At 33.9% G+C, this 25,506-nt stretch overlaps 1 long non-coding RNA gene across 1 annotated transcript; it reads right to left on the reverse strand.

Annotated features, from left to right (window-relative positions):
* LOC128547229 (uncharacterized) lies at positions 1–22,128 on the reverse strand. Its single transcript, XR_008366382.1, has 4 exons — positions 21,863–22,128; positions 6,050–20,633; positions 4,072–4,191; positions 1–2,184 (listed from the first exon to the last, which is right to left on the reverse strand). It is a non-coding gene; the product is annotated as an uncharacterized LOC128547229 (long non-coding RNA).
* Between the last annotated feature and the right edge of the window lie 3,378 nt (positions 22,129–25,506).

A 25,506-nucleotide genomic window follows, 5' to 3' on the forward strand; every position in this document is an offset into this window, starting at 1 on the left:
TTGATATTGATTTTTTTTATTAATCTGGAATGTCTTTGTATTCTTTCACAATATAATTACTACTGAAAAAAATAAAGGTGAAGAATTCATATAAATGTAAGAAAAACAAATGTCTAAATATAAGAGAAACATTGACATTCCCTTTATCGAATTGACGCAAATTTATTGATGTTTAGAGTTTAGAATTTAAATTGATGTATGGAAGAAAGAAATTGACCTAAAAAGGGTAATAACGGGCCTAGAATAAAGAGGGCAGTCAGAAATAGTTTTGAATATACCTATGCCTGATTTTTAGGCTATAAATATATCATTTAGTGCTATATAATCTTTTTCCTTCCATTATAAATAAATATTTATATAGTAAAAATATTTAAGATATAAATATATTTTGCCAAATTTCCCCATACATTATACAGCATTACGCCTCATTACGCCACATTTTGCCATGCGCAGTTTTAGTTCGCTGCCCACGTGATGAATATACTGTCGCTTCTCGTTCTTTATTTATCAATGTTTACAGTTACAAAGCATTGTAACCGTTTATAAAAGTGCAGAAGAAAAACTTCGAAAAGTCGAATGTTCCCGTAATTCTCAAAACAACCATTAAGTTACATGTAAATATATAAAACTGTGGCGGCATTTTGCCTTTCGGTGAAATTTATTTTAAAATATCACAAATCACAATGTGTGGGTTAGTCGCTTTAAAATGTCCATATTTTAACCCTTCTTTGATCTATGTAAAACAAAATGGTTATAGCACACATGGTTATAGAAATTATCGGATATAAGGTACATATTTCCATGTCCCAATGTTAAAATATGCATTGCAATAACATATATTAGGTTATAGGGTACCAAAAAAAGACATTTTCAGAAGTTTTATACAAGGCTTTAACATAAGCATTGGGTAGACATTGTACTAACATATTGAATCATAAAACAAATATTTAAAACAAAGCGCGATTGTCGATATATCTCAACGACATCTAAAACCAAGTATACACTAAAGTCTTGATCTGATAATTTTTAAGAATATAGTTTAAAGTAGCATTATGCACATCTTACTGCACACAGTGTGTTATGGTGAATGTTTTATAAAAGCAAAATTCGGTTGCTGTGCATTTAAATGTGTTAAATTAACGATAATGCCGCATAAGTATTTGAAGTTGATGCTTTAGTAATAAAGAAATCGGACTAGTAAAATAATAGTTCTTTTCTTCAATCTTCTACGCAGTGATCTCCCTTACCTACAGGTAGAGATTTCTGAAGTTGAAGGGAAGCAACTCCTGTGTGCAGTTTCACTTTTCTTAAAAAGATTGCCCTAGTCAAAATGAGAAAAGTCGTCATATTTGGAAACGTATTATTTCGTACTGGTAACAGGAAGAGTTTGGTCTATTGGGTTTAAAGCTATAACTTTCTCGACCCTTTTTACACACACATCTATTTCAGCTGGATTTTTACTTGGAAAAGGCGCATTATTCCGCTTTAAGGTCTTCTGAAATATAATACATATAATTTAGTTACCTATAAGGCCATTGAAAAATATGTAATCACCAATAATAAAGAAAGAAGATATTTATCTCACTGAAGTGGTTGTCACAAATATCGTACGGCTTGTACCGGTTGCATACCCGGATAATTGCGTAAGATTTAATTAGGTGTAATTATTTGATTTATATTGGATTTTATTTTCAACAACATCGTGAAAATGGAATAATTGATAATTGTATTACATTTTAGGCTTAAAGGCCAACACTGTTTCATATTTTTGACATTGTGTTATAACTTTATTATAAAAGTTTGCCTTTTTAAACCGTTAGCATAGACGGATTATGATTGTAACATTTCTCATGTTCAGGATTATGATAAAATACAGACTTCTTATTGCAACGAAAGAGATTAGCCAATTCAATTGTGTGTGCGTCTGGTAAATATAAAGTAATTAATTTAAATCACAGTTTTTATATGACATAGATAACAACTGAAGAACATTCACACTCAATTCACAAATCTATCTTATGTCAGTCAGCCAGACTTAGTTGTCCTTCCCTATCATCACATCGCCAACTTTCTTTATGCCTTTAAATGGACCAGTCAGTATGTTTCCAGCCACTATAAAGGGTGATGCTGCAATACCAGCCAGTGGTCCATGCTTTTTCCCAAATTCGTTAGCCTCGTCCAGCCCTTAAACAATATTTAAGCAAATAATCACCAAAATGAGATTACCTTATATTACGCAAAGGTACGAAAAATGTGTAACCGTTTGTGAACAGAGATGCAATTCAAATTTTGTTGTATGTCAAAAATAAAAGGAAAATAGGCATTTATACCATGTTAGTTATATTGATGTTAAAATGTACGATAATGTCAGCTCTGAAGAAATGGAAACCAAAAACATGACAGCTGATAAATTTATGTTTAAACAAAATACAAACATACATGTGTTCAAAGACTGGCATTTTATTGTAACAAATGTTCGTTGTTTGACAGTTACAGTAATAAATAGTTCTACAGGGCTTATATCAAAACATTTTCTGAATATTTCACTGTCGCCCAATGTATGACAAATACTTGTTAATTAGTTACATTCGAACTCATTTGCTATATTCCCTTCTCATACAGATATTTAGTTTTAAGAAGCACAATCTTGAGGTTACAGACATATAAATACAATGTTCGGCAAAAGTCAATTTGTCCAGGGAACTGGCGAGGCTGTTATACGTGTTTGATCTGCTGATTGGTAAAAAAATACTGCATAGTTTTAATTACGTTCTACCATAAAGATAAATGAATTATCAGAGAATACATATAACATGATGAAAAACTTTCGGCTTTACTGCAGTAACATTTTTGAAAAGACGGGTATTTAAAAATGGTACCCGTTTTGGAGAAATCTGCAAAATAAATATGGAAGAGCTGTCAGCGATGTTATTTAACCACAAAAAGTAGCATAAATACATAGATCTGCTTAATATTTTAAAACCAATAATTACTTTGTGTGTAACTAAGTTTGTTCTGCAGAATAAAGTTAACTGCAAAACGTGAGAAATTGGATTGTGACAGTGACTCAAAACATTAAACAGTAAGTCTATGCAATATTATTTATAAGTCTGCAACAACTTTACCGCCTTAACTGACATGTATCAAACATCGTAGAATTTTTCTAAACAAAGTACATGCCTCTATTAAGTTACAGTCACACATTCGGATGTGTCCGTGCGTTGAGATACGGTGCGGCTGGGACTGGTCTGTGGGCGTGCGGACACGGAGCAGTACGTCTTAGTACGGGGAAAATGGCGAGAAATGGGGACCAAAAAGATATTAGGACGCGCATAAGTACGGATTGGTACGGCGTAGTACGTTGAACTACGTTTAACTGCGCCTGGCAACTTGCCCAGCGCGTTGACCTGTCTGCGGTGAACTACGCTTAACTACAGGCAGCCTCGGATAAATACGTTCAGCTACGGATCAATTCGCATGACTACGTTCGCATTAAGGTTTAGTAACGGGTCGGTAAGTTTCATATAATAGGCCACGTGTAGCCGGCGTTTTCATTACGATTATCTTTAACATCATGTCAAACTACGGCAAGGTGCGCATCAGTACGTATAACTACGTTTAGTACGTTTAACTACGGATGAATAAGTTTTAACCAAGTTGGACTAAAATCACGCTCAAATGGCTACGGATCGCTCAAACTTTTGTGCATGTTCAAAAGTTGGAGAAACTTGCAAGTTTGGGACAAGTCTTGAATTCGTTTTGACCAAGTGTTGGTACGGATTGATACGGATTACTACTTTGCGGCACGGCTCAGGTACGGATCGATACGGATTACTACGTTTCTGTCCGATGTAAGACGTAGTTATCCGCGCCGTATGTGTGACTGGGGTATTAGACAGTGTAATAGACAGGGTAATGAAGAAATTAATGCAATGCACACATTTCCAAATTCTCGTACAAGATTTCCAGTCCAGTTTCATAGTGTACAACTGTAAGTTGAACACTTCTCGTAGTTCAAATCATGGCACTCCTGAGAGAAAATGATTATATCTTCAAATGTGATTTTCGTACCTTTTCCTGCTCCATAAACTAGTCCACCAGCAGCCGCTGCAGGTACCCAAAGTGGTGAGGTTCCCACTGTCGCTACTGTCCTAATAACCTCCTTTTCATCTTTATCATCCATTCTGTTTTCTGAAAATAATATCAGAACCTTACAGTTGTCAGAGCAGTGATAAAGTCCCTACTTTTGTTTTCTAAACAGATTTTCACATCTATTTGATTTCAAATAAATGCATGTCGTATGTCTTTATCTGAAAAATAAACGCGCTTGCTTTTCTATTATATTTACGTTCTCCAATATTTAGCTACCGCTCTACATCATAGGTTTGTTTATTTAACCTGATAGTATCAATCGTCTTGTATTGTTTTGGAAAACAGAATAAAGGAATGTAATTGTATTACTTCTTAAAGGCGTACGCTAGAATTCCCTGTATATGAGATGGGCGAAAATTTTCCCAATAACAGAATTTCTTTAAACTTTGGATATTGAAGGACAATCATCTAAGAAATAAAAAAATGCAATAAAAATCAAAGGTCACCGGATTCGAAAAAGAGTTATCTGCCCTTGAAATCGTCATTTTTGGGGGAAATGCCGTTTTCAAGGGCAGATAACTCTTTTTCGATACCGGTGACCTATGATTTTTATTGCATTTTTTTGTTTCTTAGATGATTGTCCTTCAATATCCAAAGTTTGAAGAAATTCTGTTATTGGGAAAATTTTCGCACCTAATTCTAGCATACGTCTTTAAATGTAAAAGCGTTGCAGTTTTATACATACATTTACTTTCATTTTGAAATTCGTATAAAGTCAAGTTAAAGTACATCCAGTATGTAGTATCATAATTTTATATATCTATATTTGCTGAAGCTGGTGAAAGGGGAAATGAGGAAAAGACTGAGCAATAAACGTTTCCTATTTGCAAAACGGGGAAAAAACAAGGACATATATCAAACAGGGAATGCCATGTTACAAAGACAAAGCCTCCGCAAAACGAAACCCACAGCACGCAAACATGCACACACACACACATACACACAAACACACACACATACGCGCACACACACGCACACACGAGGACAAGTAAAGGAACACAGTGGGGCACCGCCTTGGAACGGTCAGTAGCCAAAACACCACTGGGGAGCTTATAGAGGTTTATGGTGCGCACCCGACCTCACTCTTACCCCCACTATGTTCCAGAGACACGGGACAGTGTAAATAAGAGTAATCTCCGCTAGGTGAATCTCTAACACACGTAATAGATGCAAAAAGGCATGGCATGTAAAACACAAAAACGCTCATGTATAAATATATATACAAAACCCTTAAGAACCAAAAAACGTATGTATTCAATGCCTTTACAGAAGACAGAGCAACTAGACAAACACCCTTAAGGGCCCGACGAATCAGACCAGAAGACAGATATCAAAACAATTCAGTCCTGGTGGGATTTATAAACTGCTAGTATTTCAATCGACGTCAGAATTAAGTACCACAATAAAAGTTCTGCAGTTAACGTTTGAGGTAATTGTAGACCTGTGCGATAAATGATTGCAACAACCGCACCTCTTAGAATTGCACTTGTTAATAGAAGTCATTTACAACATAAGTATTTGATCAAGTAAATATGTCTATCTGTCAAATGCATATAAAGGGAACGAGGTAAAGATATCCCGCTGTCTATAATTTGAAATATTGTTTATAAACAAATTTAGTTATACGAATTTCTTAATGATTTCATTCCAGCCATTATTTGTCCATTAATCAATTTTCTTTAATACACTATTCAAAATCTACCTGCAAAACACAATTCAATACTGTCTGATGAAATTCCTGCTGAGGTAGAACTAGAAAAGCACAGTTAAATGAAGTTTATTATTGTAACATCCCTTCGAAGCATGCATGACTCTATTTTCGAATAACATTGGTATAAATGAAATTTATGAACAAAAACCTCCACAAAAACACGAACATTTGTAAAACTTCACATACCTTCAAATTTGCTTGTCTGCACAGATGTGGCGATTGTTATTGGTAGACAAAGCCGAGTCGTATTGAAAAAAATAAACTAAATTAACTAAGTTGCAAGTGTGAAGCCAAATATTCATACATTTAAACACCGCAAACCGCAAGTATTGTCTAACGGCTAATAGGCTAATACTAAAACGCATAATATTGGTTATTTGTCATACTCTACTACACATTAACAAAATTAATATAACGCCGTAACAACTATACAAGAACAATACATTCTCCTAGCTTGTAGAGTTTTTATATTTTTCTAAATGAACTAGAATTATACGTTGAAAAGGACCGAAGGAATTTGTACTCTCTTTAATCTACGCTATCGCCTTTGAACAAGAACAACCTGATCTACTGGTTTATAGAAATTGCATAATGTGCTATATCGAGTGTTGAGCGCTATACTGCCGTAACTCCTATTAAGTAAAGAACGGAGTTACGGCAGTATTGTGCTCAACCCTCGATATGGCCTAACATAATAACTCACAGTCTTAAATTACACTGCTATACTCTAATACATGAATAAGAACAATACGATCTTAAGGCTGTAAACTGAAATTGAAAGATAAAATCATATTCATATTGACATGACAGAACATTAGTTATATAGACCGTCAAATACCAACTATGTTTAACCGTAAAGTAGCCTACTGTATATGTTTCAAGACCAACAATAAAAGTCATTTTCCATTGTTTTCCTTCTTGCACATAATGCGTTTCAAAGCGGTCTGATATACCAATACACCATTACTGAGCTGCAATGGGTATGGTCATAAAATATTTTTTTTTGTTCTCAAAAGGAAACACAAACAAATAAGATGGGAAAGTATGACGTGCGGTGGGTCTCACATAGATATGATAAACGGTGTTTCTGTTTGTTGTGTTGGTTTTATCGTCGCCACAACATGATAATACAACTTTCTGGATTTCTATGGTAGTAGGGGAAGTGGGGAGACTCTAGGTACCCTATCAGATATTATTTCATATCCAGACACCTGGGTAGAACCATAGACCTTCCGATACTAGCTAAAGGTCTTCATCACATGAACGAAGCGAAGTTTCGATCCCACATTAGTAACGGGCAAGTGATTCAAATTCAATGACGTTAAACACCAATGCCCATCAGACGATGGTGTGGATGAAAGGCAATCAAACCGATAGGAAAATTAAGTATATGGATGATGATGTAATGTTTTATATCAAATATAATTTCTAATGTGTGACTGAGGGAAAATTAGAAGCCAAATATCAGCTGCAGGAAACATGTAGTGTATATATAAATGCGTTAAGGAAATATTTATCATGTCATAATAGTTGCAATAATGTGCATATACTTACAATCAAATGCATACATGAAGTGCTCACTATCTTCCACTAAAAACCAAATGATATGGCATATATTACCATTTAACACATGTGCTTTCTCCTATACATCTGCAAGTCGAGGGTAGGGTAGGGTAGGGTAGCGTAGGGTAGGTTAGGGAAGATAGGTAGGTAGTTAGGTTGGTAGACAGGCAGGTAGGTAGGCAGGTATCATCTTTATCTTATTTCCATTGTGGTCCTTGTGTAGTATAATATGGTATGAATTGGGATGTCATATCACAGAAAAAAACGAAAGACTTAGATTATCACAAGTCATAGATATAGAATTATAAAAGACTAAAATTATCACAATGGATGGATTAAAAAATAAGTATTATATATCATTTAATCTATTATTCTATATAACTGTATTGCTGAACTTTATGTAAGTTATCTTGCACTTATTAACTGTCTTGAAACGTGCCGACTATTACTTTGCTTGGGTGCTTTCTGTGCATTTTAACATCAATTTTGAGATCCCATTGCTTGAGACTCTGATTCAATATGTTAAAAAATAAAATAATTCTAACAATATCAGGGTTGCTTAACAATAAACATGAAACCTAAGCTGTATGGCTATTATGCTGTCACTGTTTGCATGTCACAATAATTACGTCTTAGGGTTAAACATCATATTGGCGCTCTGGAAGAAAAAAGCCACACAAAATTTGATGGCTGTCAACAAGGATGTATATAATACTTAGAATTTTTAATCTCAAATTGTGATTTTTACTTGAATGCAGTCATTGTTTGTTGGTTAGACAGGGTCATATTTCCTTTGCATCTGAATAATGCCTTTATGCAAATACGAGAAAACGTATTGCGAGTATGGCTAGACACTTCAAAGGTTATTTGCAAAGAAGTTGAGTTCATGACAAAACGTCCAAAATATGTTGTATGCTTCATACATACAAGAATGTTTCTTTAAATGGAAATTAGTAAGTAAACAGTTATTTTCTGTCTTAATACTATAAAAGCACGTGTGGAATGCGACAAAGTATATGAAAGATATATAATTTTATCATTAAAATAAACTTAACATTTTAATATTTTCAAGTCTATGAAAACTGTACTGTCAGGAAGATATTTTGAAAATATGTATAAAACACTCTATTTATTAAGGAATATTTTTCAGGTTTTATGGAAGCATTTTGTTCGACAGGAAATTAAAATACCAAATGAGAGTTGTACACTTGCTTTGCATTGACCTTAAAGACTACACTTTCTCCAGATGCACAGTCGGGCTTTATTACATACTCGTATCTATTCCCCGTTAAATTACAATGGTACCGGAAACGTCAACATTTTTCCACACACTGACGCCTGAATTTCATATCGGGTGCGTGACGTAATTTAATGTATGTCGTTGCATAAACTCCTTTATTTTGTTCAGTATTGTCAATTTTATTCAGGCTATTGAACAAATTCTTAATATTTACATTATATATATATACGTGTGTACACGTATAAAATAAAAAGGTTATATCTTTGCATCGGGAAATATGCACTCGTTCTTTAGCGGAAAAATATTGCGCTCCAAAAGTCTCGCAATATATCCGCTGCATTACCAAATACAAAGGCAATACCCTATAAATATCAGTCTACCTGGATGATATCCTTATACGTATATCACGTCCTTAATATGGTTGTTCTGTATTTTGCTTCGATATTCATCCAAGGAAATCCAGCTATTTAATTTTGAAAGGAACGCTGACAATTTTGATATGATACTATTGTGTCTTTTTTGGATTTAACCTTTCTGTACATTATGATATTACCACTTCAAAATATCATACGAGAGATACTATTAGTTTTTAGTATTGCAAATGTCTCTCGTTTAAATGGGGATATACCACATGTTACCCAAAATGGGATTTAATTTAGCAGAACTGTAAAAGCGTTTAATCATGATGAAAACATAACCAGAAGTCAAGACTATTCTTCAACAGGGATACCGTTATATTATGGTACGTGCAGATTTATTATCGAAATTAAGATTTGATTTTGAAATGAAATAAAATCCTCTTTGCATACTTAAATATGCACTCGATCTTTCACGGAATAATATGGCGACTGAACTCGTGCATATTTCTCATATTTCTCGATAAGTATTATGGTGAATTATTTTTTTATGAAAACTTTCAGTATTGTGTATTTTTAATGATTTCATTCAATAAAATATGTTAATTTATCCTTTGGAAGCATAAAATGCAACCAAACAAAATAATAGCAGACTCGGTTTGATTGATTGAGTCTGTTCATGAGTGGTAATGGAAAGTGCAACCCCCCTCACGCCCCCTAGCACCGGCTTAATTGGAACTCTTTTACACATATATTGAATCGGCTCTATGATCCCAAAGGACCAGAAAATATAACAACACTGAATGCAAGTACGGGGAGACTTTTTACATGTCACTTAAAGATTGCTGTTGTGACAGTTAATAAAACTGTAAGAAGATCCTTTGGAAGCTTAAATTGCAACCAAGCAAAATAATAGAAGACTCGGTTTGATTGTGTCACACCTTACACACCTAGCACCGGCTTAAGCGGAACTCTGTTACACATGTATTGAATGGATTCCATGATCCCAAAGGACCAGGAAATATGACAATACTGAATCTAAGCCATTATTTATTCATTAATCAGCACATCTGTAATAGAATCTTCAAAATCTACCTGCAAAATCGCAATTCAGTACTGTTTTGATGAAATTCCTGCTGAGATAGATCTAGAAAAGCAGAGCAGATTTAAATGAAGTTTATTATTGTAACATTCCTTACGAAACATGCATGACTCTTTCTTCTTATTCAATCGGTATAAGAGAAAATTTATACAAAATGAATGCTTGTAAAAAACATTAACATACCTTCAACCTTCCTTGTAAGCACAGATGCAGCGCTTGTTATTGGTATACTCTGTCGTATTGAACAAATAAACTAATTGCAAGTGTAAAGCCAAATTTGCACACCAGAAACTTTGACATATTTATATGATTTGTGCAGGTCATTCCTGAAAAATACGATCTCAGTTATTGTATTTTTTGTTATCTTTACTTTTTTTGTTTTTATGATGTTTTACGCATTAATCTTCTATAAAGAATCTGATGGATAGAATCAATAAAGTCTTCATTGAGAAAATTCTGAATTTATATTACAAATATTTCGTCAAATTCAAAGCGCACTCGGCGTTCTAGACCAAAGTATTTCATTTGAGGATGCTATCCAGCAGACCTGCAGAAAGTCGACTGTTTTCTCCGCATACATATTCGTACCTGAATTAATACCTAAACGAGCACCTTGGGTCTTCTTTGATGATAAACCATAAAAGAAGTATCTCTCTGCATCTCAAGATGCCTTGATAATGGCCAAACCAGGCAAACCTGCAAGTCTCTTGTTTCCGGTACTATTAATTATTGCATTCATTGTTGTTAGCGAGTGCATGTGTTCAGCCGCTCTGTACATGTATACAGTGAACATAGACATATATTCATGTGGTGTGCTGTATGGGCGGTTGCGTTCTCTGAATGTGACCTTTTTTAATGTTTTCTTCAATTATATTAATTCCAATACCGTCCTTTGATAGCTTTAGTAAATAAATACATTCATCCCTTTACTGACAGTATAATACAATACAAAGTTTATTTCAAGTATACATAAACTACATTAGTTATGTCTATCTATTGACCGACATTATAAACATAATGTGTATTTGTACAACAATGATGAAGTACCTCGTAAGAGAAGTAATTAAAGATAATAGACTTGAATGTAATTTTAAATAGCATGATTGCATATTACACAGATATGCAATTACTAAAACTAATCATATAAACAAAAGTAGGATCTGAAAAATTTCTACGTCTAAAATCTAGTCAAAATACTAACAAACAAGAGCACAGCATTGCGGAGCAATATGCTCCCAAAGGTATGACCTTGACCCCTAAGTGTGATCTTGACCTTAAAGCGATCGATCCGAAACATACGCTGTGCACGTTGTCTTGATGTGGTGATCATTTGTGCTCAGTTTCTTTAAAATCCATCAAGCAGTTCAAGAGTTTCAGAGCGGACACGAAACGAATTCATATGATCTTGACCTTGAAGCGAGCCATCCAGAATATGCGCTCTGCTCGTCGTTTTGATGTGGTAGACTTTTATGTCAAGTTTCTTTGTAATCTTTTAAGGAGTTCAAGAATTACAGAGCGGACACGAAACTGTTAACGAACGGACGGACGGACGGAAGGACGGACGGACAAGTGGACACCGGTGTCATAAAATAATACGCCCCCTCCGGGCGTATAAAAGTGATATGAAAAGGAACTAATGTGCTTTGCTACAAAATGCCTTAAGACATATAATAAATGTATGTGCGTACGCACGCGAACCTGCTGCATGGATTACGTTCTATTTTACACTGCTTCGAGCTTTGGTAGTCTTCTTTTGAGCTAATGGTGGAACAGCCAAGCCAGCTGTACACTACATCTTACAAGAAAATTTTCTGACGTATATTACGCCCTGAACTAAGAACAGGTGTCGAGATTTCCTCTGCAAAGTGTGGTTTATGTCGTGTTATTGGTACTGTTTAGTTTCTCAGCATCACCATTTCGGCCTGGGTAGTTCCAATACTCCCGCTTTCATTGTCTTGGGTATTGTATAATCACCCCTTGGATATTGTGCCTGCTTTTTAATTTTGTCTTTTACAGTTCCTATGATATACAGGCTCCATAACCTCAGATCCCCTTTCTAAATTCCAGTTTGTTTAGTTCTGCCCGTTGTTTTCTCGTTTGGGGCAAACCCATTATTCTATTTGGGGACCAAACGCCGCTTTTCATGGAATTACACGCCACAACCCGTGTATCATTGAAGGTTCCATGTTCACCGCCGTTTGAATACATCTGCGGATGTCTCTGAATTGCTTTTTGTACTTTCAGCATGTGTAAATGTTGAGTTCTGCTCAACTTGGGGCTAGAAGACGTGGACGGCAGCATGCATTTCCACTACCGTCCATGAACAGGCTCAATCAAACCTAGCCTGCAACATTTTCGTTTTTGTCGTATTGTGCGACCTGTGAAGTTTCTATTTTTTTTCTATTTTACCAAACGAACAAATATACCCATAAGTCTATATTGATTTTCCTCTATACACATGCTATATATACGTTGAATTAAAACGGCAAATTGATAATTTGTTCCACGTTTTTATTTTTAAGGTAAACTGTATTTATGCAGGAATTCGCGTTTCAATATTTAATCTTTGGAAGATAGTTGCTTTGATAATTTTGATAATTGTTTCATTTAACAACGCGTTGCAATTTACCTATGATTTGATCTACGTTTCCGTTTGCCGAATGCAAGCTTTACTCTTAGTTAGCCGAATGTATGACGTTACGCCTTGACTTCAATTCTTTAAAAAATATAAGAGCTAATTTTAACGTAGTTCTTCGTACCCGTATAAAGGTTCGGCACAAAGCCTCATAGCAATATAAAAACAAGTCTGTAAAATTAACTTAATATTAGTTCCAATAATAATTAAAATTTCCTGTCGAAAGTCTGTATTCCCACACATCACATAAATGTAATTCAGTGAAAAGCAGTTGACTTTATAACCTTCTTCACAAGTACACATCATGGTAAAACGTTTAATATTGTTTTTATTTTTTCTAGGAAACATACAATAGTTTGATCTTCTAAAAGGTCGGTTTTGATAAAATGTCAAGAATATAACATATTCACTGACAAACGTTGTTTGAATTAGAGGAATAAACCTATTAATGTCATAAGATGGGGATGGGGGAGAAACAATAAAAGGGTCCTACTTCCCGAGTTAATGCAGCACTAACTGTTTTTCAAATTTCCAGTCGTTCATTCGTTTTTGTTAAACAAATATTAAAAAGTAAAATTATCCAGTGGAATTGCCGTGGACTTAAAGCTATTGCTTACTTAATTCTCCTCATCTTATTAAAATATAACCCTTCAATTATGTGCTTTAGTGAAACATTTTTAAAGGAAACCGGCAAAATATCTTTAAAAATACTCAAAAATACTCAATGTATCACTTTATTAATCTTAATACTGAAAGGTCCTCTAGTGGTACATCTATTGTTATCAATAATGCATGTCTATAAAGACAGGTTGTTCTAAATACTAATGTTCAGTCGGTTGAATTAATTGATACATTGCATCGACCAATTACTTTCTGCTCAATACAACCTTATTTTGCCATTTTCATAGTAATTGCTACCTTATCTAGAGAATTGCAATTCATCCTAAAACTTTTTGCACCTCTTCTTTCGTCCCTTAAAATAATGCCCTCTTTTTCAATACCTATAATATTTCTACAGCTGTAACTTTTGGGCATTTTTACAGCTGTAACATTTTTCGTTTTTATAGCTGTAACTTTTTTTACAGGTGTACCTCATTTGCATATTTCGAACTGTTTTACAGTCGTATGACAGCTGCAAATTGAAATATACAGCTGTAAAATCAATATTGTTATATAAAATCTACAGGTGTAAATTTGGAATAAGCATGACGGTTGTTTTGAACAAAAATACAGGTCTTTTACAGCTGTGACTTTTCGTACAGGTAGTCCTTTCTCTTTTCAAGACACAGTTATAAACCGAACTCGTGCTCATCTTCAAATTTTCATTCAGTTTAAATGCATGAAGTTTGTGAACTTAATCTGATAAATGTAATTGTTTTACAACGGATATGCCAGTCAAGTTTATGATTACTGACACAGACTGGATTGCGATGATGCAAAACTATCACTTGATGCTTTGGCAGAAATTCCAGATAATACCGCTGGCTATTCAAATATCGATCATAATTTGTTTCAGTTTAATAGCATAATGGCCCATGTCAGTTCCCCGTTGTTTAAGAGAATTTTAAGCAGTAAATCAAAGATTTGTTCCCAGGAAAACAGACGAAGAGAACAAAAATTAATCTTGGTTTAATGATGAATGCGATTCTGACAAAAAATCTATTATATGACGATCTAAATAAATTAAGATGCAGCCGAAGTGAATATAACAGAAATACTTACTTATATCTGAAATGAAATGTTTTAAACATAAATTTCATGGGTAGGAATGAGAACATGAAAAATCTGCTCAGTGTATGGAAAAAATAAATGTATTCTTACAAAATGTGTTTGTTTTGGCGTTCATGTGAAAGGAATGAAAGATTATGACCAGAAAATCCATGAAATGTGCTAAGGATTGATGGTTAATTTTACCAAACATATTCTGTCATTCATTCCACATGAACTCTAAAAAAATAGTTTTGTTCCTGACTTTGATATTATATTTCTTTCAATTTGTTAACGATGTGTCTTGATGTTTGGTATTTGATCAGTATATTATGTATTTCCATAATGATTACAGTATCAGATCTTGTTATTTAAGACAGAGAAATATTTAATCATAATGAAACTGTCACCGTGTCTAAAAAGTTGTCAAGTGAATCTTTTTAGCTTTTTAGCTAAACACCACAACTAGGAGTTGGTTGCACATTTAGTGAATAATGGTTCCCTGGGTCCCTTCAATACTGTATGAATAAAAGGGTATTTTTGTACTATGTGTGTTTTTTGTTAGCTTATACATATTTAATAACATAACCTTTAACAAGATTCGTCTACTTTCTTATGACTTGATTTCATATCTATTCTGTTGATCTATAAATGAAAAGACAATAGATACAATAGGCTGCTATCGTTCCAATCTGACTAAAGTACATCTCCTATTATGCTACGCTTAGGATCTGAAGACGAGCTATTGATAGCCTCGTTCTGACGACCCTTCCGCTAGCCAATCAAAAGGCTTACTTACAACATTTTGCAAGCTTAAAAATCTATATAATAAAAATAATATAGCCTTTGTTTTTGATATTTACAATTCTTATGTCGGAAAGTATCAGATAGCCGGTTAGCTCAGTCGGTAGGGCACTTGCTCTGCAAGCGAGGGATCATAAAATACTGGTAGAAACGTACTCAAATAAAAGAATAATATTCCACAGGCAAATATAACATAGACTATTTGTAGATTTTACAATATTCAGAAAAAAAATAAATAGCTAATAGGCACTACTGTTTCTAACAAGAAGATCTGTTTCAAACTCCTGCGTTTTGAAATATAAGAATAACTTGAACATCTATAAACATCTGTGTGAAATTGTTTAAAAATTAAGCCAGCAGTTTAGGAGGTGTTGTTCAAACGCTTTACTCTACAAACACTGTCAGTTTACTGATATAAACATTGAATTCCGGAAAAAGGCTGCAAAAATAGGCCATACTTTCGGACGGTTCAGCGCCTTTAAAAACTCACTATTTTCAAAGAACTGTTAAATGTCTTTGTTTCGGTGCCTTTACAATAATGTCCCAGTGCTGAAGTTTCAAATAACTAGGTTGAATGTAGTTTTCAGCAATTGTTTAATTTTATTTCTTTACAAATGGAATTCATTTTTAAAGAGTGACAAATGTTTGAGAATGTTTAAGTAGCCATCTTACGGGAATACGGCAGAACATGTCATGGTCAGGTAGAATGTTGGTAAAGATAGTGTTCCTTTACTAAATATTTCTGTGTTTTGAAGATATACTCCTAAACCTTAAAGGTAGGTGACAAGAAAAGTATTATGTCAGATGTGGATTGTCAAGAAAGGGAAGGAATAGACGTGATAACTCGCGCGAAAACAGGTTAACGTTAAACACGTAACCGTGTTGAAAGCTACCGTTTTTGTGTCGAGCTTTTTACCTTAAACCCTTTCAAATCTTTTGTGAGTATCTAGACTAAGTATGTCGTATTTGTATATGATATCAAAAGCATTTGAAGTAGGAGAAAATGGAATTATCAAAAGGCTTTTAGCAGTTTTCCACCTAATGGGGATATTTTATCCTGAAATTTATCCAGAAGATCATTAATTCTCAGACAGGCCAACATACTTTACAAATAAAGTACAAATTAAAAGCTCGTCACAAAAGGTTGGCCATTGACAGGTGCCTGCACTAAGAATTTATGATATTAGGGGTGTCTGGCATATTTTGTACAGTTAAGACAGATATTTCTCTTTCTGGACTGTTTTTTATTTAGTTTTGTACTCCAACTTATACTCTTACTTTTTAAAAGTAAACATTTACTTGTGTTAAAAATGAGTAAGGAAGAACTCATTTTTTAAATGGACCATAAAACTGTAGCTGTGTGCGTTACCAGGGCAACGGCTACTGTAGTCGGTCTTGTTATTAACGATTATTTAAAATTATGTCGGCTGAATATTTTGCAAACGAAACTTGACATGCGCAATAATTACATCAATATCCCCCCATCCCCCCAAAAAGACCCCATAGATTTCTTCATATATGACTTAAACAGAGTACACGTGCAAACTTGCATAATTGGCAAAAGCATATCTAAGACCTTAGTTTATAAAGATATATTCTTAAAAAAGATATAGCGTAATTTCATATCGCAGCTGATAATGCTATAGCCTGGTGTAAGGTCTTAGAATATCAAACTTTTCCTATCTTCTCCCTTATGTCGCATATTTGATGTTGTAACAATGTATTCATCATCGAATTCTTTTGAAAATCGTTGTTTTTCTAATAAATCTAAAATAAAAGCATTTGTCTACGATTTCTGATAAGGGTTTCCCAATTTATAAAAAGCGGGATTCCGTTCAGCGAGCATCTTGCAAACATTACGTGTCAGTGAGAAAAAATACAGTTATGTAGAGTCATGTAGAAAGATGATGCGCAATGTAGCAAAATGCGGCGAAATGTATGAATAAATTTACTACTAGAGCTAAATACTTGCGCAATGACATGTTTTGTTTCTTATAAAACATTTTCGTTTTTATTATTTTATATATGGACTTTTTTTATCTAGGTAGCATTCAAAGCTAAGTACGGCCCTGTACAGCTATCTAAGCGTAATGCCGATCAGTAACGCTAGTAGAGGCGTAATGCATGTATGAAATTTAAACCAGAGCTAAAATACTTGCAGAGTGACATGGTGTATTGCATAAAAAAACATTTTCTCTCATAAATTGATGAGAAATATTATTTTTATCTAATATGGTAAACCGCATTATATGGATAGCACTCATAGCGAAGTCCGGCGTATTGTTGACGAAAGCCTAGTATATATAGGCGTGATATTGATTGTTAATACAGACTTTGTTAAGATACAAACACTTTCAAAATGAATGATTATGATGAATAAACATTTTATTGGAAATGGATTAATGAGTAACGACTTTTGACAATTGGTGAATTTCAACGCACGTTAAATCAACTAATTATATAAATCTGTTTGCTGTACAAATAATGCATAATTATAAGGAATATGTTAGCTATATGTTTAACGAACACATTCTGCTTGTCCCGGTGAGTTCGCTATAGTCCTGTTCAATAAGGGTTGTTATCTCCCCTGATTTATCACTCCCCTTGTGAACTCTTCAATGCCAAAAGATAAGATCAGCATACATCCAAAATATTGGGGAGCAAACATGATTTACTGAATTTGCATATGTTACAAATTGCTGATTACAATCTGTTGATAGAAATTGAATATTTATCATGTTTATATAATGATTGATAAAAAATATAAACAGCATGCCATTTGGTCTGATCTTGCATTATCAATTATATGAGAATTTCTGTTACTTTGATTACATTATTAAATAATTGAAATCATGAGTGTTCTGATATCCTAGTTTATGCAGGATCTGAAACGAAATTCTAAGCCTCACTGATTTTATTCTTTTTGAATTATTTTTTAAATATACAGACACTGCTGCTTGATCTAAAAGAATAATTTAATACAAATAGTAAAGACTAAAGTTACAGATCACAGAATGACAACAAAATTTCATTAAATACATGTATAGCTGATATTGACAAAGACCATTTTTAAAGAAGTTGAAACAAATGCCAAACATTGTTAAAAAGTGAAGCGAGTGTTGATTCCTCTTAAGTATTTTAATATTTAAAACTATTGCAGACTTTCAGAGAATACTTGATTGTTTTAGTTTAAGATTGAAATATATTTCACAGAATGGAACACCATATGTAATATTTCTACGACTGGGCAGCCACAATAGAGCAATGTAAATTATGGTGTCCACGAGTGAAATATTTTCATATCTTATACTGAAACAAACAAGTTTTCTTTTATTGTATATAATGTCAGTGGCCTTGATTAAATTAAATATCTGTTTACCCATGCAGTGTTATGCGCGCATTGTGTCACGACATCACAATGTTGTGACATCACGACAGTACTTTGTCAAATGATGTGATGAAGTTTCCATGTTTCTGGTACATTTGATTAAGAGGGAGTGTATATATCTTTATGTTCATGTTTGTATTTGTATATTGAAGTACTTTTACATAGAATTTCCTATCGCTTATTTATTCGTATTCTTTAGTGTACCATTGACAAATTAAAATATTTTCAGTACTTTGTAACTGTGAAAATATTGATTTTATTTCATTGATGTACTTCATTGAAAAGCATTAAATAACAACTGTTTACCCCCATTCAGCAAAGAAATTGTCGAAAATGATTAAAAAATTATTAATATGCAGGAAGACCTATGTTCCCTAAATAGACCGGGTTAAAGCACTCATTTACCAGTGTTCAATTTCATGATAGTTTGAACCTCATTTAAACAGTCACATTTATCACTTTGACCTAAAGACCTACTGTCCTTAAGTTACTTATACATAGTTTTATTTCATAGTGAAACGTTAATTTCTGCGATTGTTTTCCTTCTTTATATGCCGCGATGAATTCAGTCGGTACCGGACCTTTTTCCAAAGTGACAAAAATCGCTGAATTTATACTCCTTTTCAGACCATTATTTGACAGTCGGAGCAGGAAAGCTTATATACTGATCATGAGCTAATTCCCTTCAGTCATTATGCCATCTCAATGATATTGAAATTACTCCAATCTGGCAGTTGTTGGGTTTTGTTTTTAAAAAGTTAAACATTATTTCAAGAATTCTCTCAAATTCACGAAAAAAGTCAGCTAGTTGTAAAAAAATATATGGAAAATAATATGTCATATTTTGTTCGGCGAAATATTTCAACTAATAAAGAGGCGGAATAGCTCTTCTTGATCAGTATGTAGGAAAGTTCCATTTTAGGATGAAGAATCTGCTAAAATACGTTTTCTTCTTTGAATCATTTGGCAGCGATGGCATAATATTTGCTTTGACATAGTAGTGGGAACAATTATCTGTGATTCTGTGATATCTGACTGTGTGTAGATGACCATCTTCGTAGAATACTTTTACTTTCAACAGCCTTTCAGCATTCATGTTTTCAGAGTCAAAAGTTTCAGGTAATTATACAAATACTGCGTTCTGAAAAATGGTAAACAAGACAAATTGTTGCCCCTCACACCTTTTAAAGTCTTGGGCTCCGGTATTTTCTCACCAAGAGGAGTACAAAAAAGTTCTGGTAGTCGTTGATTGTACTTTGTAGCGCTGATCGTCCTGGGTTTGCATTTCACGAAGTGGCCTCGTGCCTAATTTAACAAGTCCTTTAGCACGTTTTATTAATTCCGGCCTATTTCCTGACACATATGCACCTCTATCTCTTAAATAAACCCTAAATTCACGCATTGATTGTTTGTCAAAGTCACATTGTTCATCGATTCCATTGATCGTCGCCATTTTCTGATATTTTTTGCTCACCGGAAGTAGTTTTTATCAATAACGACAACTCACGCAAGGGAAGTAACAACCTTATTGAACAGGACTATAACCTTAGTTTACTCTACTTTAAACAGAATACGAAGTAAGCAATGATTGCTTGTTGCATGGTATAGACTTCTTATTGCAACGAAAGAGATTAGCCAATTTAATTGTGTGTGCTTGCCAGATTTTTACTACGCAGTTGCGTATCTGCGTAAAGGCAGCTACGCGCCTGGTAAATATAACGTAATCAATTTAAATCACTATTTTTATATGACATAGATAACGGCTGAAAAACATTTACACCCAATTCACAAATCTATTTTATGTCAGTCAGCCGTAATTACTTTTCCTTTTCTTCCTTTCCTATCAGCACATCGCCAACTTTCTTTATGCCTTTAAATGGACCAGTCAGTATGTTTCCAGCCACTATAAAGGGAGATGCTGCAATACCAGCCAATGGTCCATGCTTTTTCCCAAAGTCGTTAGCCTCGTCCAGACCTTAAACAATAGTTAAGCAAAATAATCATCAAAATGATGGACGTCGGTATGGTTACTTTATATTACGCAAAGGTACGAAAAGTGTGTAACCGTTAGTGTATAGAGATTCAATTCAAATTTTGTTTAATGGCCAAATAAAAGGAACTGAGTCCTTAAAATAGACAATTATACCATGTAAGTTATAATGATGTAACGATTATGTCTGTTTTGAAGAAACGGAAACCAAAAATATGACAGCTGATAAATTTATATTTAAACAAAATACAAACATACATGTGCTCGAAGACTTGCATTTTATTGTAACAAATGTTCGATCTTGACAGCTGTTATACATGTAGTAATAAAAAATTCTACAGCGCTTATATCAAAACATTTTCTGAATATTTCACTGTCGCCCAATGTATGACAAGTGCTTGTTAATTAGCTTTTAACAAATGTTAAATTCTCGTACAAGATTTCTCACAAAGTCCAATTTCAAACTCATTTGCTATATTCCCATCCTCACATATATATTAAGTCTTAAAAAGCCCAGTCTTAATGTTACAGACAAATAAATACAATGTTCAGCAAAAGTCAACTTGTCCAGGGAACTGGCGAGGCTATAACACGTGTTTGATCTGCTGAGGGGTAAATAATGATTTACTTTCTACTATCAAGATAAATTAAATATCAGAGAATACATATAACATGATGAAAAACTTTCGGCTTTACTGCAGTAATATTTTTGAAAAGATGGGTATTTAAAAATGGTACCCGTTTTGGAGAAATCCGCAAAATAAATCTCGAAGAGCTGGCAGCGATGTCATTCAACCATAAAAGAATAGCATAAATACATAAATACATAGATCTACATTATGTTTTAGAACAAATGATTACTTTGTGTGTAACTAAGTTTGTTCTGCAAAATAAAGTTAACTGCAAAACCTATGAGAAATGGGATTGCCACAGTGACTCAAAACATTAAACAGTAAGTCTATAGGTCTGCATTCACTTAACCCCCTTAACTGACATGTATCAAACATCGTAGAATTTTTCTAAACAAAGTACATGCCTCTATTAGACACTGTCATGAAGAAAATAATGCCATGCACACATTTCCAAATTCTCGTACAAGATTTCTCACAGAGTCCAATTTCAAAGTGTACAACTTTAAGTCGAACACCTCTCGTAGTACAAATCATGGTACTCCTGGAAGAAAAAGATTATATCTTCCAATGTGATGTTCATACCTTTTCCTGCTCCATAAACTATTCCACCAGCAGCCGCTGCAGGTACCCAAAGTGGTGAGGTTCCCACTGTCGCTGCTACCCTAATAACCTCCTTTTCATCTTTATCATCCATTTTGTTTTCTGAAAATAATTATATCAGAATCTTTAAGTTGTCTAATCAGTGAGCAAGTCCCTAGTTTTATTTTATAAACAAATTGTGAGTTCGCACCAACTCTCAAATAATCTCAAAATAATCTCAAATAAAAACATTTGTCTTTTTCAGGAGAACAAAGGGCTTGTTTTCCATTTTTTTTTTTACATTTTACGGCCTTGAAAAAAACTTTAGGTATCGCCTGGTTATATCAAGATAACATTTTAGACTGGCAGTGTAAATCTTTTTTTTTTATTATTTGGGGAAAAAAGATAAAGGAAACAAAGGAACGTACTTGTATAACTTCTTAAATGTAAAACAGTGGCATACTTTCAAACAAATTTGCAGTTAAGATGGTAATATACCTTGTTACCAGGGTAAATTAAAATTAATTGAACTGCAGAAATGTATTGTATTTCTTGTCATTTAATGTTATAGCTGCTACAATCAATCTCAAGTTCGTTTGTATCTCTTCCTTCAAGTTCCAGTTTTATCCAGATTTGAAGTACATGACCCTCCAAAGGTATTTTGTATGGAAAGAAGAAGGAAAATATGGATATTTAATACTTTTCAGTGTATTTCGGCTTTACTGTTATCCTTAGAAATCTGCGTAGTTGATAATTTTACTGGTATGCGCTCTAGCTTCTTAATATGAGCTTAAAATGTAGATGTCGCGGGGCTCGCGTTTTCATGGTTACGCATTTTTTCTATTTTTTTTTAAACAACTATGTATGATAACGGGGTTTTCGGCGGCTTCAGTGCCATTCTGTTAACTACAAACATGGAATATTAGGGTAATATTATTAGCAGAATAGCAAACACTTTATGTTTGTTTGTTTGTAATGGGTTTAACGCCGTTTTTCAACAGTATTTCAGTTATGTAACGGCGGGCAGTTAACCTAACCAGTGTTCCTGGATTCTGTACCAGTACAAACCTGTTCTCCGCAAGTAACTGCCAACTTCCCCACATGAATCAGAGGTGGAGGACTAATGATTTCAGACACAATGTCGTTTATCAAATAGTCACGGAGAACACACGCCCGCCCGAGGATCGAACTCGCGACCCTGCGATCCGTAGACCGACGCTCTACCTACACTTTACATGCTACCTTATTTATATTAACGTTTAAAGTAACCATGGCAACAGAGATTTTTAAAATATATTTTATCTTACTTTTTATCGTATTTTCTTAGAAAAACATTCAATAAATGTAAAATTCAAAGGCGTTTGCACTGGTCTATTTAAGGAACATTGTGCATTTGCGACCAGCATGGATCCAGACTAGCCTGCGCATCCGCACACTCTGATCAGGATCCACACTGTTTGCTTTCAAACCCTATTGCAATTAGAGAAAACGATAGCGAACAGTATTGATCCTGATCAGACTGCGCGGATGCGCAGGCTGATTTGGATCCATACTGGTCGCAAATACACTATGTTGGTTTTCTCATGATACGGTTCAAAATATCATTCTCGTTTAATGTAGCTTCTAAAGTAAGTAGTATGTTCTTATTCTTTGCATCTATTTAAACAAAGTTCAGATCTTAAAAATCTTACCGCAGTACCCCTCGTTTGACATTTTTATGGAAAACCATTGTGCTTGCAATCATTATTACAGATAGTGTTGAAATGTAGATAAAAAGCAGAAGCTGTGTTCCTTACATAGACAAGTGCCAACGCCTTTGAATTTTACATTTAGATATATACATGTAGGTCACGGGCTTCGTTTCTATGGTAACATTAATTTAATTTATGAAATCTCTATGTTCTACTGAAATCTGAACAGTTTTAGAGCACAGTTTTACCAAATTATCAATGAAAACGGAAAAATAGGTATTACAAATCAAACTGCCGAATTTTTATCTGAAAATGGTTGTAATAAGTAGCCTTTCACCCAACTATATTCCCAGTAACTTCAGTTATCATCACCCATCATGGATTCATTAGAAAAATGTGGTTTCTTGAATTAGATTAATGTTACCATGGAAACGAAGCCCGTGACCTATATATCTAAATGTAAACTTCAAAGGCGTTGACACTGGTCTATTTAAGGAACAGAGCTTCGGCTGTTTATCTGTATTTCAACAATATCCATAAGAATAATACCTGCATGCACAATCATTTTTTAAAACATAAACAATGTCAGCCGATGGGTACTGCTGTAGGTGTTTTAAGCTTTGAAATTTGTTTAAATAAGTGCAAATAACACGAACATATTACTTATGTTAGAAATAAGATGTTTTAAAGCTAAATTAACAAGAAAGATAATTTCATTTAATATTTTTATATACAATTATTTTAAACATCTCTGTTGCCATGGTTACTTTAAACGTGAAGAAAAATAGGGTACCATGTAAAGTGTTTGGTGTTTTGTTAATAATATTATCCTAATATTCCATTTTGGTCATTAACAGAATGGCACTGAAGCCATCGAAAAATCCGTTTTCATATATAATTGTTCAAAACTGAGAGAAAATGCGTTACCATGGGAACACGAGCCTCGCTGCATATATAGTTCAAGCATATATTAGAAAGCGAACGCGCTTACTAGTAAAATTATCAATTACGCAGACTTCTATGGATAACAATGAAACCAAAATACACTGAAAAGAGTTAAATATACGTATTTTCCTTCTTCTCTCAATATAAGACTTGGAGAGTCATGTACTTCAAACCTGGATAAAAATTGTACTTGAAGGTACAGAGATAAACGAAAGTGAGATTATAGCAGTTAAAACATTAGATTACAGGAAATACAATAAATTGCTAAGGTTCAACTTACTTGAATTTACCCTGAACAGCCTCCAGGAAATCTTTGCAAAACAAGGATTTTGGCAAACTTCACTACCTTTTCTAAGCGACGTAGGAACTTCTATTTTGGTTTGAATGGTAGTTTAGGGACCATGGAGCAATAAATGACTGAGTTTTGTAATATTTTAAAATTATTTATGTACAAAAAGAAATCAATTAAAAAATTTTGTCCGATCGAAAATCCGATAGAATATATGGTGTCCGATCGGATTTTTTGAAAATCCAGTCGGACTTTTTTCCCATATTCCGGCGTGCTGGATTTTTTTCCGGACGGACATAATGAAATTTTAACAATTGTGTAAAAATCCTTGGATAGTGTTAAAATGGTATGTATGAACGTTATCATCATGAAATAATAACCGTCTTCTGAAAAACTATTGAAATTCCAACTGGAATTTTGTCCAGCTTTTGTTTGCTGGAAAAACTGCCGCCCGGAAAATTTTCCGATCGGAATTTTTTCCAGTCGGACATTTTTCCAGTATCAAAAAAGAAGAAAATCCGATTTGAAGTTTTATTTTTGTTTTCTTTTTTGTACATAAACATAACTGTTATCGGGAATATTTTGTATGCTTTATGAGTATACCATATATCTCACAGGGAAGTGAGACAACTTAAGATCCTTTCAAGTGCACATAGCGCGAGTGACAATGAGACAATTGCTTTCTTTTGAGGTGATATATTTTTCATATTCACAAAAAAAAA

The sequence above is a fragment of the Mercenaria mercenaria genome, chromosome 12, assembly GCF_021730395.1.
Source record: "Mercenaria mercenaria strain notata chromosome 12, MADL_Memer_1, whole genome shotgun sequence".
NCBI classification, from domain to species: Eukaryota; Metazoa; Mollusca; class Bivalvia; order Venerida; family Veneridae; genus Mercenaria; species Mercenaria mercenaria.